An 18,604-nucleotide genomic window follows, 5' to 3' on the forward strand; every position below is an offset into this window, starting at 1 on the left:
AAAAGGGTTTGTTATAAAAAACCAGCAAAAATTAGAACTTTGATGTATGTCAGGATGTACGTATGTCAAGATATAATGAAACAAAACTCTTACATATAAGTGTCATATCATAGAAGAGATGTATGATTGTTAAAAAGGACTTTGAACTTCTCAACTGAGTTTAGAAAAATCAGAGGAGTATCTGTGAACATACATGACAAAGGCAAGTAAAGAGAAAATATTCACCAGTTAAAGTCTGGGGAGAGAGGAAAATTTTGGGAGTTTTTTTTTTTGTTTGGGGTTTCTTTTGGTTTTTTGTTTGTTTAGGTTTTTTGTTTGGTTTTGTTTTTCTTTTTCAGTCAACAGAGTTGCAATCTCTGAAGATAAAAGAAGAAAAACTGATGGAATAGACACAGGGACATTCATACATTCATTTGATGTACCTACTACATTTTTATTGGCTGGGCAGCAGGAGAAGGCCCCTGGCTAACTTGTCCTGGATGCTGCTCTCTGGGACAGCTGTAGCTCCTGGGAGATTTCTCTTGGACTATCTAAGCATCTGGAGCAGAAGATGGAATGGTCAGTATGGAGCATGAGGGAGGCAGCTGGAGGGAGTCTGTAGTGTTTAGATGTAGGAAGTTTTTTGAGAGGTTTAGGGAACAAACACTTGTCTTAAAGGTGGTGGGAAGAAGATCTTTCCAGTCCCAGTGGACCTCATGCAGACTGCCAGTGTTTGTTGCAATGTAGAGCATCAGGAGAAAGATGCTGGCTTGAGGGAAGGCTGGTGAAAACGATCTGTATGCCAAAGGGCAGCTTTGTTTTCTAACCTTGTATTGTAATCTTTCATCTGTTGGATTTGACTCATTTTGATGTCAAAATTACTGCTTTTTGGGCTGCATTTTCAGAAATCTTGGCTGCAGAGATCTAAACCTTTGCTATTTTTGGCACCCTCCCTATAAGTGCAGACAGATGCACCTCAAAGTAGCAGCTGGGTTGCAAGCCTTTCAGAGTCAGCAAGGCCTGGGTATGTCCCACTGAGCATTCAGCATAAAGCTGAAATAATTAAGGGAAGGAGAAACCTTTCCTAACTGCATTTCACAGAGGAAATGTACGTTTCAGCAGAAACTTCCTCCCTAGGAATGCATTACCAGGCACACAAGAAGTTGACTGAAGGACCAGGAAAGGGCAGACCTGTTGCTCCTGGTGATCAGCCCAGCACCTTGTGAGCCATAGATTCACCCACTCAAATGCCAGGAATTTTTCTCCAAGAGGGCAGAAGTGAAAATGCCTTCCTGAGACTGTACAAGGTTGTGTCAGGCTGAAAAAGAAGGTGGTTTGTGACAGGCTTTTTCTTATTCTGAATTGCCTTACATTGGTGCAACAAGACAAACCCACTGTTAGGTATACTGGATCCAGGACACCGGCTCTCATCCAGCATTCTGTATTTCTGCAATATAGATCAGGTATCTCTAATAAATGACATTTCTATTAATGCCAGCAAACAGTGCAGTGTTCTCTTTTACAGCAGACCCACGGCTGCTTACAATTGAGGGGAAACATTTCAGATATTTTCGGAATAATATCTCCTCTTTCTTTGTTTGAAAGTTCTTGTTGAGAAAAATGAGTAAAGAGCTGAAGTATGGAGCTCTAAGAGTGAGAGCAGGACTCCTGGAGTCCTCCCAGCTCTTTTGGGAAGCTGAGTTTCCTATATATTGCCTAAAGGAAAGAAAAGAGAGGTATCAGAGAACCTCATAACTGAGTCTCTTGAAAAATACTTGCTTTGACTAATAGGAGAACTTGCTAGCTAATGTTAAGAGCTACAGGGTGGCTGCCATGCAATAGCAGGCTGCAGCTTGTCTTATCTTTTGGAAGAGTGGGTTTTATAAGAAAAAAACCAACCTATTTTTAAAAAGAAAAATACCCCAACCTCTGCTTACTTACTTATTCCATATACATAATTTACAAGTATGTCTCTACATATTCAATATCTACGTATTTCTGACAGTTGCATCTTTAGTGTATACACTGGATTGCTATTAAGAGGTTTCTTCCATTAGTCACTATTGCTCTGTTGTTTTTAAAACTGAAGAATAAAAATGAAAATGATTTCTGCTAAACATTAACCAATATACTATCAGTTTAGTCACAAAAGTGGGGTTTTTTTAGTGACAAAAATATAGATTTTGTGGACCTGTGACCTCAGCAAAGAAGGGTTACTGTCTGGTGAATGAGAAGAACATCATTCACAACAGTCAAAACCAGCCTGTAGCCCATGAAAGCACTGCGGGGGTTCTCAGCAGACATCCATAGATACTAATAACAAGAGTCTTTTAAACATATACATTTTCAAAGTTGCATGAGGTTTTAGCCTCCTGACAAATGTGGTGAAAATCATGGGGTTAACAGTTATGCAATGCTGTAAAAATTCAGAAGATTGGGAGCATTTGATCAGATGGTATAAGAACCATACAATTAAAGTGTCTCTAATTCCAAGTCCCAAGATAATGGCATTTTCTTAAGGCTCTTTATGTCGAAAGACTGTAAATAGCTAGAGGAATGCAGCGGGCATGGTGTGAGTTCAGAGAGCACTGCACTGCTGGGTAGATGGATCTACAGGTATGCAACTGTGAGTTTCCCCATACATTGCTTTTTTGCCCCCGCATTATGTTCCCACATATTGTAGTACAGTACTCAAATAGACAGGTTTTATCCACTAAGTTGAGATAGAGGCTTCTATTATGATCAAGAGTTTTGGTGCATCTGTCACAATTATAAAGACCTGTTATAAATGGGCCTTCAGTAACCTGTTGTCCTGGTTCCACCCCAGCCAGCAGCCAATCCCCACACAGCAGCTCTAGCCCATCAGTGGGATCAGGGAGAAAACTGGAAGGCTAAAAGTGAGAAAACTCATGGCTTAAGGTAAAGACACAGTTTAATAGGAAAAGCAAAAACTGCACACAAGCAAAGCAAAAGCAGGAATAATTCAGTGCTTCACATGGGCAGGCAGGGGTTCAGCCATCTCCGGGAGAGTGGGGCCCCATCGTGTGTAATGGTGACTTGGGAAGACAAATGCCTTCAGTACAAATGTCCCCCCTTCTTCCTTTTTTGCCCTATTTTATATACTGAGCCTGATGTCACATGGTCTGGAATATCTTTGGTCAGTTGGGATCACCTGTGCCAGCCCCTCCCAGCCTCCCAAACACCCCCAGATGCCTCACCAATGTATAAAAAGCACAAAAGGCCTTGGCTCTGTGCAAGCCCTGCTCAGCAATAACAAAAACATCTCTCTATTATCAACTCTGTGTTCAGCACAAATCCAACACGGAGCCCCACGCCAGCCACTGTGAAGAAAAGTACCCGAACCAAAACCAGAACACCTGTGTATAAAAACGAGGATCCTAAAATACTGCCAATATTGTAGAACAAAAGAGTTACTGATGTACACAAAAGAATAAAGAAGGTTATAAGAAAGTAAGTATTCAGGTAATATTCACGTCAGCTTTGGCTGTCTGAACTGAGGTGTTCAGGTTACAGTAGTTTCACCTTGTAAGATAAAACACATATCTGTATCCAGTTAGATGCCCATTTTATCCCATCTTTCTTCTCCAGAGTTTACCTCCTGAATGCAGCTCTGCCCATCCTATTGTCATTTTTATTTCTTCAGGACTTACTTTGCAGTCTGTTCACAGACCTTCTCTTAATATATATTTTTTTTAATTTCTGGATTGTTCTCCCTTCATTATGTTTTTTCTTCCCTTCAGCAGTCTTGCTTTTTTTTTTTTTTTTTTTTTTTTTTTTTTTTTGCCAGAAGGAAGAGGAATTAGTGACAAATGGGTGAATCCCAGAAGTTTGGTTCCTTATCTGATGTCTCTTATGTTATGAACTTTTGTATATCCAAAATTGGCCTACAAAGTTCATGAGAACAGAAAACTCATGAGAAAAGACTTTCTTGCATGATTTTGAGTGTTTTCCCCTTTTCACTTGGCTGAGGATACAATTTGAAAGGAGGACTTTGGCATTCTTACTTGTAGAAGTTGCCAGAAACTGGAAGCACAAAGACATGCAAAATGAAAATAAATTAGCCAAGAGTTTTGAAGCTAAAAATAATTTGGTTTGAAGAGTACAAGTTTTAACCAAATGTTCAGGGTCAGGAGCTGGAAAATATCTAATTTGATATGGCTTAAATTTATCTATTGATACAGTTTTCTGAAGTTTTACAATTTGGGCCTTGTAATCAACATGGGTCTGAAAGAAAGGAGAGTTGTATTTATTCTGTCAAATTCCTGCCTGACTGGGGATCAGTGAGCTCTGTCTCATGCACCAGGTGCATTCTTACACCATAGAAGTTATGATCACTATCATAAAGAAGATGCACTGCAAGCAGGCAGAAAAAAGGTTTATTTTCCAGAATATGCAGTTGCAAGGAGTGCTGGTGGCAGATGCAGGTGCAGGATTCTGTTTAGAAGCAGATCACCAGAAACTATTTTTGGCCTTGAAGAAGAAAGCTTTCTAACACTATTAATTCTAACAACAACCTGAACTCCAGAAGCTGGAAGCTGACTGTAAACCCCATGTGGTCAAGAGTTTCAAAGCAAACTGAGTGTTACAGATGTGTGATGAGGGTCATAGTGATGTAAATGCCAATGCTTCTAATAGAAGCTGCCTTCAGCCACCTCTTAAAAATCTTAGGCTTTATGAGAAACTAAAAGGTGGGGTTTTTTCATGTGATGGAAATTCTAATTTAGTTTTCCACGAGTATTTTTTTTCTTGCCTAAAATAGTGACAATGTAAATCTAAAAATATTTTCTATAGGATTGGCTGGCACCTAATACAAAACACAAGAATTCCAAAATCCATTTTATAATAAATTTATTGGCAAATGGGTAATGTGCCAGAGCAGAAACAAATATGAATAATGAAGCACAGCACAATCTTTCAAAAAGAAGTCATAAAAACTTAATGTATCTGGAAGGAAATGAAGTCCAAATGTATTACATTACATTTAGGAAACCAGAGCATTTTAATAAAACTTACCATTTTTTACTGTAAAGTTTGTTGTAGTGCACAATATAATGGCTAGAGGAAAAGAAAAATATTTTAAAACAAACTGAAAGTAAAATTATGTTAGTTGCTGCAAATAAAGCTACTCACTGACTGTAAGATAATTCATACATGGATGCTCATACAAATGCTTAGTATTGTTGTGAATAATGTTCAGTGCAAATGCAGAGAATCTGGCAGTTAAAAGAGCCACAACAGATAAAATAAAGTAAAGATAAATAAAGTTGATCTTTCTGCAGCCTGAACTAGTAGAATTCAGTAGAAAAAAAGGTTTAAGGTGTTGGTATGACATTTCAGCTCTTTCTTATATGAATCTAAAAACTTAGCACAAAGAACACAAGCCCTGGAGTCAAATTATGGATCCAAGGATGAAGAGCACAAATTTGAGCTTAAGATTCCAAAATGAATGCTTTTAATTTACCTCTGCAATTTATGTCAATATGCAACTATATACAAATATTAGGTGTTTTAGTACAATTTAAAAATCCCATTTGCTCCTGAGAATAATTGTGCATAAGCTATTCACTTATTCCTACTTTTATATGGCTTCATTTAAATATCTAGAATGTTTCATTGCCCTTGGAGCCTTTAGTGACCTCTCTTGATGAAGCAGGAGATCAAGGTTTGTGGAGACAAAAGGTGGAGCCAATCTCAACAGGGTCTGTTTGCATCAGACAGGGAATATGCTGGGAAGGTAATCCATGGAGCAAACAGGTCATTGAGGAGTGATATCCAAGGAAAATAAGGAGCAGATTATCTTTTACGTTCACAGGACTCTACAGGGCAAAAGTAGAGGTATGCTAAATTGAAAGCTTCTGCATCAGCTTCAGAGAGGAAAGTAAAACTGAGGACATCTTGGAAGTCTGCCACAGACCCGATTGATAGAAAACAGGGGAAGAAGCCTTCTCCAAACAACCAGTGGAAGCCTTCCACCTGCAGGCACTTGTATTTATGGGTGGTCTCAGCTGTCCAGAGAACTGCTATGAGGTCACTGTGGCTTCATGCAGACAGCCCAATGTTGCATTTGTGGGTGACACATTTCCAGTGCAAATGTCGAGAGGTTGTCAGGGTGTTGCTCTGTAGGACTTACTCTCCACAGACTGAGAAGGACAGACAAACACAGTCACTGGTGGCATCTTAAGCTGCAGGGAGCACAAGGCAATGAAGCTCAGGATTTGGAGGAAGTCTGGAAATAAAACTGCAGAACTAGGGTTCTAGACTTTGCAGAGAACAGACCTGGTTATTCAAGGAATTGCTAAGCAAAGTCCTCTGTGAAGCAGCCATGCAGCAGCAGGGTATCCAACAGAGCTGGGTGACTCCTTCAAAGTGAACTCATTGATGGATTGTGAACAAGGTATCCTTTTATGTGGGAAAACAGTAAGTTTCAAAGCAAGGCCAGCTTGCCTGAAAGAGTGTTTCTTGATGAACTGAAACACAAACACTGAAGGTGTTTGAAATGGAAACAAAAACAGGCAACAAAAGAAGAATATAAAAGGATCACTAAGGTGCTTAGGGACAAAATCAGGAAAGTCAAAACCCTAAAGCTGAAAATAGCTTCATTATATTGAGCAAGAAGGACAAATTGTAAAGGAGAGATTTGGGGCTGCTGGTGTATAAGAGACAACACAGCATGGATTATATGGAAAAAGCTGAAGTACTCAGGGACTTATTCACCTCTCTTATCACAGGCAGAACCTTCTCCCTGATCTCTGCCAGTATCAGAACAGTTCAGGAAGGAGCCAGTGCTGTGAGAACAAGCTAGAAACTGCTTCATCTGGACATATTCATATTCCTGGGACTGACCTAAAGGTGCTGGAAACGTTGGCTGCTGTAGTTGCCTTCCTGGCTGCTGTGATTCCAAGACTGCTGTGTATTGTCTGTGAAAAATATTGATGAATGGAAAAAGCAAACAATAAAGTCATGTTCAAGAATGGCAAGAAATAGGATCTGGAATGCTATCAGCTGCTGGCTTACCTCAGTCCCTGCAAAGATTATGGTGCATGATCCTCTCTTGGAACCCATTTCTAAATTCAAACAGGACAAGGAGGTAATCAGAAACAGACATCCTGGTTGCTTTCTGTAGTGAAATGACTGGTTATCAGAATGAGGGGAAAGGGGTGGATATGCTTTTAGTAGGGTTTCTGACCCCAGACCTCTCATCTGGAGGCTGAGAAAGGATGGGCTGGGTGATCAGACCATTGGACGAGTTGAAATGGCTCTATGCTCAGGTAGTGGTCAGTAAAAAGCAAAGTATTCCAAGGTTGATAATGGAGCTAATGTTCCTCAGTATTATCGTCCATGACCTGTATAATAAAGCAGAAAACACTGTTCAGCAAATTTACAGGCATCATTAAGATAAGAAGGAGCTGCTAATACAGCAAAGGACACAGTTTATATTCAGACTGACCATGAGAAACTTGATGATTGGGCCAGCATGAATTTCAACAAGAAGAACAAATATATGCATGTGGAAGACTGGGAACAGGCTGGCTGAGTAGCAGCCTTGCTGCAGGAGAACTTGGGAATACAGTGAGGGACAAATAGTTACTGACTCACATAGCTTGAAGAAGTCTCTGGAGGTTGACTAGTTGAATCTTCTGGCATTTTAAGATTGCTTAGGGTTGCTTAGGGCCTTGTCTTACTGTATTTTTAATATCTCCACTCCTCAACTTGATATAGTGTTTATCTACTCTAATTATATCGAGCTTATTATATTGAGCTTATATTGAGCTGGAATTTTCTGTGTTGTTCTTTCTGCACCTCAGAGGAGAGTGGCCCTATTCTCTCTATACTCTCCCAGTACACTGTATGTAGCAATAGTATCTCCCACAGCTTCTTTCTTTATACTGACCAAACCCAGCTCCTTCAGTTTCTCTTTGAACATCCTGTGCTTCAGCCTACCGACTACCTTGGTCACTCTCCTGCTGGAGCGATCCCAAAGCTGCATATCTTTCTTGTACTGGAGTGAACCCAAAACAGGATACAAAACATGTGGCCTCACAGAGCTGGAAAGAGGGAATAGTCACTTCCCTTGACTGTTGGCTAAACTCTTTAAATACAACCCAAAAGCTGGCTGTCTTTCTTCTCCGCATGTGCACACTATTGACTCATTATCAGTTTCTTTTCCACAGGGATAACAGAGGATTTTCTGAAAAACTACTGGAATAAGAGACAAAATTGCCATTATGAACAAGGAGAAGTGGATAATGAGCTATGGCACACATTAGGAAGGTGTGGTCAAACAATTGGAGGAATTTATTATAACCCTCTGCATGGCTCTGGTGAGACTACGTCTGGAATGCAGCAACTGTTTTAAGTACTGCTTTCAAATGGATGTTGAGAAAGGGCAAGAGTCTGAAGCAGACCTTCTTCAGGGGGCAGGGATTTTGAACAGAGGGCCTTTGCAAAGGGGTTAGGACAGCTGGCTTATTCAGTGTGCAAAAGGGGAGTGAAGGGATAGTCTGATTCTTCAATGGCAGTTGTAAAGGTGTGGATCTTATGTCTTTATAGTAGTGGCAGGTGGTATGAGACAACTGCACAGAGTTCCATTTGAGAGGTTGGAGAGACAGGCCTAGGTCAGCTAGAGAGCTGATGGAGTTTCCATTCTTGGAGGTTTTCAAGCCTTGGGTAGACAAAGCTATGCCAGGCCTGATCTAATACTGGCAATTGTTTCTCTCTGAGTGGGATTTTGACACTTGCAGAGGTTCTTTTCAGAAACATTTCTGTTTCTGTGATCTGATGCTGTTAGGCAGGAAAATCTCATATGAATAGACTGTGCTGCTCACCAGAAATCACAGATACTTTTCAACATTCAAGGTGGCACAGTTTATCAGCTTTCCACTGATAAGCGATATGAAGAATGGAATTATTTTTTTTTTTAATTTTAACTTTTCTGTAGTGATTCACATGTGTATTTTGACCTTGCTGTTAAATCTGTGTAATTCTCTTTAGCTAGAAACTAAAGCATTTACCTTACAGTAGCTAAAAATGTTAGAGGATTAGTGACTATTCTTAAAGAAGGTTGAAAACCCTTTTGTTACTATTTCTTCTTTCACAGAGATTAGTGTTCTAAAACGAAAGGTGGTTAGGAGGGTAAATTTGCTTGGAAATTCTGGTGAATATTAGGAAGCTGGTACTAATGGCTATTGGTGTGGCACCTGAATTTCCCAATGAACCTGACTGGTGATTTAGACAAAACTCTCTGTGAAAGAATCCAGACATTTTAAACAATGCAAAAAAATTATTAGTTTATTCCTCAAACTGCTGCTAGTACAGATGGAAGTATCACTAGAGAAAGAAGCCCATATCTTAGTTTGCATTAGCTTAGTAATGTTTTTAGTATACTTATAATGTTAGTCTATGTTCAATAGATTCCTCCTTTTTCACCTCAAATATTACTTGATAAGGGAGTACTGCTTTATGTGTCACATTTATATATGAATGCATTCTCCTGGCATAAGAATTGCAAGAAATGTTGGAAAAAAGGATTCTTTTTATTTTAAGTTATGGAGCACAGTACAAGTAGGGTAAAAGAGTTCATGCCTGGTATTCCTTATTTTGAATGAGCAGGAAGCATGACCTGAGCTACTTTGTTTATATGTGCTGGCCAATAATGCAGATGCTGGAGGGGAACCTGGTGTTGTTGGCAGCATTAAACAGCTTGTTCTCTGCAGTGAGAAGTGAGCATTGAAGTTATGAATTGTTTTATTCCTACAGAGGTAGAAATAAGGCATAGCTGCCTGCTCAGAACTCTGATATAATAGAATTTTAATTGTTCCCATTATGAAAGTTTTGTTAAGTGCACATATTTAAGTGAGGTTTTTGCCAGCATACCAATAGCTGTTCCAAGCTGATCTACTTGGAATTTTTTAAAATATTGTGCTCTATGATGTTTATTGGAGTCAGACAAAGGGACTGAGGGTTTCCAGAACTTTTACTCCTCTTGTTCCAAACAGCAGGTTAATTTTTAAATGCTTAAACAGCGTTCACATCTAGACCAAAAACTATGAAACACTGCAATAAAAGCAAATAAGAATTCCTTTGCAAAGACAAAGCTTAACTAAAGAGCTGGAGGACTATGCCATTTGGAAAGCAGATATAAAGTTAATCACTGATCTGTTTGGATTGGAGTAATTTAGAGAATGGGAAATTTCAAAATGTTTTGGATTAGCCAATATTGTTGAAGAGGTGACCTGGCAAAGCATAAAGCCTGTGTGCCAATAGCCAGAAAATCATAACATTGTGATTCTTCTTGAGTCTAGAAAAAGCTTGCACACTATAAACCATAAAAATTTCTTTTTCTTTTAATACTTAAATATCCAGGCCTTTACTTCAATATTTCCCCAATAATAATACCAAACGTCAGTTGTGTGCAGTGTGACCCCCAGTTCTACAAATACATATGAACTGCATATTCCACTTATGAAGAGTCCTAAATCAATGGAAATATTTTTGCATGTGAAATTAATTATGCATATAAGTGGGAGATCAAGGCCTGAACAGTGTGTTTGCTTTCTTTCCTCTGTATTATGTTAGAGCCCTGCCATGGGAAAACCCTGAGATGTTTTTCAAGGAAATCTAGTTCAGAAAGTAGTTCTTTTTCAAGGATTGGGGTGAAGTCAAATACAGGCACTTATAAGTCTCTTGGAAAAAAAGTTTCTCTTACCTAAAGGCTAAGAAAGGCAGAAGCTGCTGAGAGAGTTCAAACTGGGAACAGGGCCATAATGGTCCTTTTATAGCATAACTACCTGGATAGATAGAATTGGCTGTCTACAGCATCCAAGGTATGCAGAAAACAATCCAGAAATGTCTTATGACCTGACTTCTGCAGAACTTCTAATAAAGACAAATGGTGCAGAGCGTAGTCTGACCTCTGTCACAATTAGAGGAAGTGTGATAAATACACTGAGGCTCTGGTTGCAATTTTTAGCTAAGATCTGCACAGTCTCCAATTGGTGATGCCCAGAAAGTAAACTCTTGGTTACTTTATGGGATAAGCAGAACTAGTGCAGTTATGAAAGTTCTCTTTTGTTCTATTTTGCAAGTTGATAATGTTCTCTCAAACAATGAGAAGTTGCTTTTTAGGTAGACAGAGTATGGTCACTAGAGATTTTGAGAAGAGTTTTCCATGAATTTGAAGAATGTTTTGAAGCCAGTGAGAAAAATAAACAAATGTATTTCTCTAACAGAATTTACTTTATCCTTCTTATTGTCATATGGTTAAATATACCAGGTTCCTACTGTATTATAGAGCCCTGTCTCTGAGTTTTCCACTAAGTCTTCATGCTTTAACCTTTTTTCTTTTAAATCTCAGTTCAAATGTGAATAAAATTAATAGACTGTGACTTTTTTGTGTCATCTAACAGCCAAATCAAAGAAATAAGATGAAGCTGATCTTCCTCTATGTGAGTGATAAATAGAAGTAATAATCCCTTGTTGAATTTTTCGTAAGTAAAATAGGTAGTAGAAAGCAGTCCCAGTCTCTTGCCCACAGGGTTTGTAACACCAGCACACAGAAGAATCTTGGACATGCAGTGATTTGTTGTTATGAGCCAATGGTAACTTTGGAAAAGTCCATCCTAACATGTGCAACTGCTGGCAGCTGTAAGTGTATCAGCATGAGTTCAGGGTGGGGTCTCATTACTACAGACCCCTACAGATTCCTGAAATTCTACTGGCAAAATTAATTAAAATTAAGAATTACAATACTGCTCATTTCGTAGAAGACTGGGAAAAATCTACACAATACAAGCAGTTTGTCACAGTCCTTTGTGAAAGAACACTATTTATTTGAATTTTCTTAGCATAAAATAGCCCTGGTTTAGGGTGCATTATTCAATTTGCTAAGGTTGCCTGAGAAGTAAGAGGCTCTGGTCTGAGGAGTGGTTCTCATGTAATGTAATGTTGTGTACTTTGTTTACTCCAGGTCCTCCTCTCTGATCAACCTTTATGTCAGTTATTATGACCACATTGTGGCTTAAACATGTTGTCTGGTGTTTTGTCTAGGTCAGAGCCTCCACATTTTCTAATTTGGATCCTGCCATTGTGCAGATGGTAAATATTAGCAGGGATGGTGACAACATCTCTTGTTTCTCTTGTATGCACATGAGGAGAGATTTATACTGTGAATATTTTCCTAATCCTTCTCTCACATATTTTCTCCTCCACAAACTCACCTGGTTGAATTTTCTACCACTTGTCTCTCTCATCATGCTACATTTTTGAAAGAAATTTAGAAAACTCTCCTGTAAGTTTACAGAAAGAAAAAGAAAATACCAAATGCTACTAATCATGAAAGTAGCAATATGGTGGAAATTGCGACCAATTTTTCATTCTTGTTCTGTTGCTTTATGGACTTTTTTTTTTTTTTTTGAAATTATAAGTAGAATGTTCCTATGAAGACACCAATGCAGAGTCTGATAGAGATAAAACGGAGGATTTTCAGCAAACTAAACCCAAGTTTTAATACATTTCCTTTTCTAAAAATTATTAGGCAGTCCAAAAAAGGAAGTTGGGAAACACGTATTGCTTAACAAACTGTTGAAATAGAATGCTTCACATTAGCACATTTTGCCTTTGGCTCTGCCAGACTAAAGTGTGATGCCTCCAACTCATCACAGAAGCTAATACCAGCCTGGTGGGTAATTGGATAGAGAGACCACCTGGGAGTTTTCAGTGCTATAAACACAAGCCAAGAAACTGTGGCTGAACCCTTGGCAAATATCTGACAATGGAAACCTAGAGAGTGGGAAGACTTCACATGACCCGATTGTCATTTCCAGCTAACAGACCAGAGCAGGAGAAAGTTACTGATTTTTATTAATTTATTTGAGCAATACGGTAACAAGAAGAAATTGGGAATATCTTTAATCCTGGAGACATACACATCACAGAGTACTGACTTATTTTACAGAATAAAAATAATTAATTATGTGAGTTATTTTTAGGAATGACTGCTAATTGTTAAGGTGGATTTCATACAGTAATATCAGTGAATTCTTATCTGGAGTTGTTGACTCACAAAAGGGTAGCACTGCCTTCAGGGACCTTGATATGCAGGCTGACAAGTATCTCAAGAAATTTAGGAGAGAGAAAAGCAAGGGTCTGCATCTTGGAGGGAATGAACTCAGGCTGGGAACTGGCTGGTAGAGAGAAAATCTGTAAAAGGTCTGGTGGTCCTGGTACACAAGAAGCTGAACAGGAGTCCAGAGGATGCTCTTGCAGAGAAAAAGGCTCATCACATCCTGGACTGTAGTAGCTATTTGGTCCTGAACCATAATTAGTCCACTCTACTCAGCCCTTGTGGGTCCATATCTGCAGTGTCCAGCTTTCATCTCCCCAGTATTACCTCCCCAAAGAAAGCTTAGCAAGGGATGGTACCCAGTGCAGAACTGCCAAGATGTCTGGGGGACTGGTACATACAATGAATGAGGAGAGGCTGAGTGGTTTGATTTGTTTAACTTGGAGAAAATTGACTTTAAATAAAGCCTGCAGAGCTGACCCATGTATGAGCAGCTAGATCAGTACATGGCCCATGGTCCCCAGGTGAAGACTGAGATGCAGCCCTAAGAAGTTTCAGGATGACATCTACTTGGGACTCTGATCAAAACTAAGCTATTATGTATGATTAAATATCTTGTAAGATATTTCTAAAGCGTGATTCAATTTCTTATCACTTGTAACAGAATTCTGCAGCAACAGGAATGAAAGCAGAAATGTTAACATCTCAAATTGGTTCACTCTCTGGATAACTTTGAAATTCTGGAAAAAAAACCAGATACTGGTTTAATGTATAAAATGTCTATAAAAGTGCATATACTCCTGAACAGCTATGTGTACAGCTATCAGGGAGCTAAGAACAACTCTGCAAATGAGATCTGTGCATGGGGCCTTTGTAGAGGGTTAGCAGCTCCTTTTATTGGCATTTGTTGTAGGCCTGGACTCAGAAGCACTTTATGGGCTGGCATGAGGTACATCAGACCACATCTATTTCATCTGGGAAATAGAAAGCTAGGCAGAATTTTAAGATTAAGAAAATGTTTTCAAGACTAACAAAAAAAAATCCTACAATTTTTATTAAATTTATTGCAGACAAGAACAACCTTTACTGCAGGGACAAGAAAAGTTGGCTCTAAAAAGTGGGTGTTTCACTTGAACCAACTTTAAAATAAATCAATACAACAAATGAACCCCCGCTGAAGTACACTTTGGTTCACTCTAAAAAATTATGGGAAGATTGCAGTAAACATCCTTATTAATGAAAATTTAGCACAGCATGTGAAACTATTTAAATTTCAAAATTTACCAGAGACCAATCCCTGGCAATAATTCTGTTATTTCCCAACAATTGACTCCAAGTGGTAGTCCCTGGTCATGCTTTTCCATCTGAACTCCTAGGTTACTTTTCAAATATGGAAAGTTCAACTGATTGGTTTCCATGTTGCCAAGAGCCTGAGCCACAACCCAAACTGTACCCCACAACTGAGTACTGAACCTGGGGAATCTGAAATAGTTTAGAGACATCTATTTGTTTGGGTAAGCACAGCCCTGCAATCACTTTTCAAGGCCACCTTTGGCAGCCCCTCCACTCGTGAGGCCTCTAAGTACAGCCTGAAGCACGAGGCCCAAGTACAGCCTGGAAATATGGACCCAGTGGGGTGTGGGGGATTTCAGCCCAGGCACATATCTGTCCTTTGCTCCCTGTATGAAATGAGGCCAGAGAGCAAACAGGAAGGGTAGTCCCAGCTTCTGCAGCTCCAGTCACTGCTTGGCAGTCTGGCACAAAGATAATCTCTAAATCCCATCGAGTAGGCTTTGCCATGGGCTAAGGTCTCCAAGGGACACCTGTGGTATGTAGAACTTTTCTAGGCTCCTCTGATGAATGATGAAATTCCCACAATCCTGACATATTTTTTGTAGCTCAGGCGCACACACATCCTGAGTCCCAGCCAGATGGAAGCCTCACCTCACTGGTTTCTTCTGCAGAGACATAACAAGTAGACTATACAACATCTATAGGTCAAATTTGCAGGAGAGCAGGGGAAGTCTGGCTGTCCTTCAGTAACTGATCTAGATGAAACATAAACCTCTACAGTCTTATTCATCACTGTAAGGTATTCTTAGGTCCCAAACCAGCACCATTTGTGCTATAAAATACCTTTCCTGTTCAGTTCATGCACTTTCTTATGAATCATGATCCTCCTTTACTATGGGCAACTAGGTCTGACTTGATAAGTCCCACAGCTAAACAGCTTTTCTCTAGTATAAAAATGTTCTCCTCTCCTTCTACATTGCTTTTGTTTGCCTTCTGACATACTATGTTCTCTGTGTTTTAAGTGCTATCAGTAGAACTTTTACTTCAAAGTTCTGTAGATGAGGGTTTTTCAGTCCTGAGTACCAGTTACATTCAGGATTATGGAACAGAACTTTATCCTAATTACCTCAGCAGCTCATCCCAGACGTTGTTCCTGTACCAGCTGGCAGTGAAAACAACATTGCGCCATCACACCTGACTGGGGAGGAGGGCAGGGGAAATGAGGGTTTCTCCTGTGCCACGGTGGTTCACTCCATACTCACAGCCATGAGGAGATTCATAAGAAAATGTTCTCTTGCTATACTGCACTCAAAGACTGCTTCATCCAGAGGTATGTACCCCCAAATGATAAGTGCAGTTCCTTGACATATGTCCTGAGGTCCTGTAATATAACATGGATCAAAGAGCTGTAGAGCCTGAGCTGTTGCTTGCTTGTGGGTCTTACTTGTGGGTTGGCTTCATGCCATGCTGGCACAAAATCAGAGCCTGAGTGCCCTTTACAAAACTGCTCTCAGGGTCTTGTCAGAGCTTTACTGCTTGCTGACAAAGACAGAAGATAAGGTGGCAGGGTAATGCTGAAAAATCCGTATTTACAATCTAAATGACAGATTTAGTACTGCTGAAATGAAATGAAAAGGTCTCAGGTGAGCCTCACCAGTGTAGCCATCTACTGTGAGTGATGCACAGGGGTGCATTAGCAGGGTGAGGCAGGTGTGAAAAGGCATCTGGAGGAGGCAGGGAGGTCCAGGTGTGCTGGTGCTTCCAGGGAGGGCTGAGCAGAGCCCTGCTGCATGCTCTAAGGCCAGCTGTTGATAAAATCAGCACAACCGCTCCAGCTACGCTGCTCAACACGGTAAAACCTTTCATTACATTCTCTGGGCAGGCAAGCACAGTTTTTTCACAGAGTTTCACATAATTATCCACATACACCCCCAGCACAATAATGACAGGTGTTTCTGGTTTACATGCCATTTTCACTTACACACTTCTGGCATGGATATGCCTGCAAAGAGAAGCTGGCAGGATGCCATCACTTTGAGGTGCTGCACACTCCAGCCCCTTGGCTCTCTCCCCTTCCTTGGCTGAAAAAAATTGCATGGGGATGCCTCTTTGCAAAATCAACTTCATTAAATATCTTCTACTTCTCAGAGATCCCCAAATAGTGTCTGTGAAGGCAGGACACCTGTTTTTGCATTGGAAAGAATTCTCTAGGACCTCATGGCAGGATTTTATGAAAGCTATATGAAGTAATTTTGGTTTAAAACCTCCTGTTTAAGATGCACTGTATTTCCAAGGCAGATGAACCAGCTCAATTTACTTTGGGTTGCAACACTTGCACACTCTTCTTTTCATGCTCTTCTTTCCTTCTCTTTTTTCTACTTTCCCCTACTTCACCCCCTCCCTTATCCCCTCCCCCTTTTTTTTCCCCCTCTACTGTCATATTAGAAAGTTTTATTTTTGGAAAGAGATTTAGGTTCTTAAGCAGAATCATTTTAAGTGCTCCACAGTGTCTGAGGCACATCTGCATTGGGTTGGCACATACAACACAGGAGGTGAAGACAGATGCTTCCTGATGTGATTCTGGGGTATGTCACATAGCAAAGACTCTCTAAGGCATCTGTGAGGCCAGTAGGAACTGCTGAAATCCTGTCTTTGGTGCCAGGGATAGGAGACGTGAAAACTGAGAGCCTTGACCAGGGAGAATGCATGGGTTGGATGGCTGTTGTAGCTTCCTTTTTTAGAAGAATATGGACGAAAATGGGGAAAGACAAAGAATGGAGGAAGTATAAATATATAAACAGACATGGGTTTACAGGCTTCCCACAGCAAAGACAGTCACTCCTTTGCTGGAGACCACCAGGATTTCCAGCTTACTCTTCTTGTGTTATGCACTTGGCAGAAGGGCACAGGGCAGTAAGGACTCTCCATCACAGATGCCCTTTGGACTGCAATCCAGAATCACTGGCAAATGCATTCAGTACAGACATATAAAATAGCAGTCACAAAAGCTAGAAAACAAAAATATTTTTTTTTCCATCCAGAGTAAAAATAGCTGGGAAAAAGCCTCTCTGGACCCAGAATGCAACGCCCTATTCAGGAAAACAAAGGAGTAAGGCTAATGGGAAAAACAAGTTACAACTAATTAACACTTTGTAAAGGCTTTGTAAAGGCATCCTTGGTAAAGGACGCTTCTTCAGAGGCTGAGAGGCTACATAAACAGTTTAAAATTAATTAAATACAGCAGTTGTTTCATAGCAGCTTCCAACCCAAATTGGAAGGCTCTTTTCTTATCTGTATTTACTTACCATCAGCTGGATGTTCTACAAAACACAGAAGCCCAGCAAGGAAAGAATTTGTTCTCAGGAGCTGAGAGACAAAAATACATGGATATGTGAAGGAGTAGAGTAAAAAATCCAAATGTAAGGATCATTCCATTAGATGTTCTTAGAAAAAATTTGTGTACTGTGTGGTGTTTTACTATTGCTCAATTAATTTTTCAGTTGGTAGATGATCTTGTTTTTGGCTGCAAGTTAAAGATAGTAACTTGGTCACCAGGCAGATTGAACTAAAAAAGCTCTTGTACTCCAATAGCAGCATCGAACATCTAAAGGGTAAGAAATAATCAAATTATCTTTCAGCCCTCAGTTGCTCATTCATTAAGCAGCTTCTTTCTAAATCAAACCTTTTAAAGCTCTTGTATATCCTCAAGGTTTTGAGTAGTTATCACCAGCTGGGGTGCACCCTCTTGGATGAAAATATTCATAAACTCTGCAGTAGAGCTTTCCATTTTCAATGATGTACACATTCAGGTCAGTTATATTTCAGCTGCATCCCAAAACAGCAGTGGGATCAACTTTTTGCAATAAATGACAAGGCATTACTAGAAACAAAGTGTCCTGCTGAAGCTTGCTGCTGGCACTTGGATTTCCAGCACCCCCTTGCATGCTGTGCTCCGATGCAGCTCATTTTGCTGCCCTTTTTGCTCCAGTGTAGGTGTCACAGCTACCAGAAGCTGATGGAGCAGGAGACCTGTAACAGCCCTTTCAAGAGGAAGGGAGGGTATCTGTAACCTGATGTGCATTGTTATCATTAATTGTTCCTGTAATGTGACTTTCCTCCCTATCAGATTCCATTTTGGTAAAGGTTTCCTTAGAAAGGGGTATTTATGGCTTTTGCCCTAATGTCCTTTCCTCAAGGCTCTGGGTAAATGCTAGAATCTAGATAGTCTTTCTTTGCTTCTGAAATCTGAAG

At 39.9% G+C, this 18,604-nt stretch overlaps 1 long non-coding RNA gene across 1 annotated transcript; it reads left to right on the plus strand.

Moving 5' to 3' along the window:
* Positions 1 to 6,106: 6,106 nt before the first annotated feature.
* LOC128805552 (uncharacterized) lies at positions 6,107 to 8,334 on the plus strand. Its single transcript, XR_008436480.1, has 3 exons — positions 6,107 to 6,394; positions 6,729 to 7,087; positions 8,172 to 8,334. It is a non-coding gene; the product is annotated as an uncharacterized LOC128805552 (long non-coding RNA).
* Positions 8,335 to 18,604: the final 10,270 nt, after the last annotated feature.

Source organism: Vidua macroura, chromosome 3 (assembly GCF_024509145.1).
Source record: "Vidua macroura isolate BioBank_ID:100142 chromosome 3, ASM2450914v1, whole genome shotgun sequence".
Classification (NCBI taxonomy): domain Eukaryota; kingdom Metazoa; phylum Chordata; class Aves; order Passeriformes; family Viduidae; genus Vidua; species Vidua macroura.